This window comes from Nannospalax galili, unplaced genomic scaffold, assembly GCF_000622305.1.
Source record: "Nannospalax galili isolate Female #2095 unplaced genomic scaffold, S.galili_v1.0 scaffold558, whole genome shotgun sequence".
Taxonomy (NCBI): domain Eukaryota; kingdom Metazoa; phylum Chordata; class Mammalia; order Rodentia; family Spalacidae; genus Nannospalax; species Nannospalax galili.
Window position 1 is genome coordinate 478506 of NW_008340850.1, and position 1210 is coordinate 479715.

Consider the following 1210-nt stretch of genomic DNA (forward strand, 5'->3'; position numbering starts at 1 on the left):
AAACCCAGAAGACACCAAGAAATGACAAAAATCAGAGCAGAAATTAATGAAATAGAAACAAAGAGAACAATTCAAAGAATCAACAAATCCAAGAGCTGGTTCTTTGAAAACATAAACAAGATTGACAGACTGCTAGCCCAGTTAACCAAAAGAAAGAGGACCTCAAAATCAACAAAATCAGAGATAAAAGGGGAAACATCACAACAGACACCAGAAAGATACAGAATATTGCAAGGGAATACTTTAAAAATCTATATGCTACCTATATGAAAACCTAAAAGAAATGGATGGATATCTAAAGGCATGGGAACCATGAAAACTAAACCAAGAAGAGATTAAAAGCTTAAATAGACCCATTAACACACAGAAAAAATTGAAACAGTAATACAAAACCTCCCGACTAAATAAAGCCCAGGAACAGATGGATTTACAGAAGAATTCTATCACACATTTGAAGAAGATCTACATCCAATACTACTTAATTTATTCAAAAAGATAGAACTGGAGGGAGAACTTCCAAATTCCTTCTATGAAGCCAGCATCACTCTAATACCAAAGCCAGGTAAAGATACAAGCAAAAAAGAAAACTATAGACCCATATCCTTAATGAACATAGATGCAAAAATTCTCAACAAGATACTTGCAAACCGCGTGCATACACACATCAGAAAGGTCATCCACCATGATCAAGTCGGCTTTATCCCAGAGATGCAGGGGTGGTTCAATATACGTAAGTCAATAACCATCATAAATCATATAAATGGGCTCAAAGACAAGAACCACATGGTCATTTCAATAGATGCAAAGAAGGCCTTTGACAATATTCAACATGTGCTTATGTTCAAAGTCCTAGAGAGAATTGGACTGGAGGGAACATACCTCAACATAATTAAAGTCATATATAACAAACCCACAGCTAACATCGTTCTAAATAGAGAAAAACTGGAAGCAATCCCTTTGAAATCAGGAACCAGACAAGGCTGCCCACTATCTCCACTTCTCTTTAACATAGTGCTTGAAACTCTTTCAAGAGCAATAAGACAAGAGCAGGAAATTAAAGGAGTAATAATTGGAAGAGATCAAATTATCCCCTTTTGCAGATGATATGATATTTTATCGAAGAGATGCCAAAAATTCCACCAGAAAACTCCTAGAAATTATTAACACATTCAGTAAAGTGGCAGGTTACAAAATTAACCTACAAAAGTCT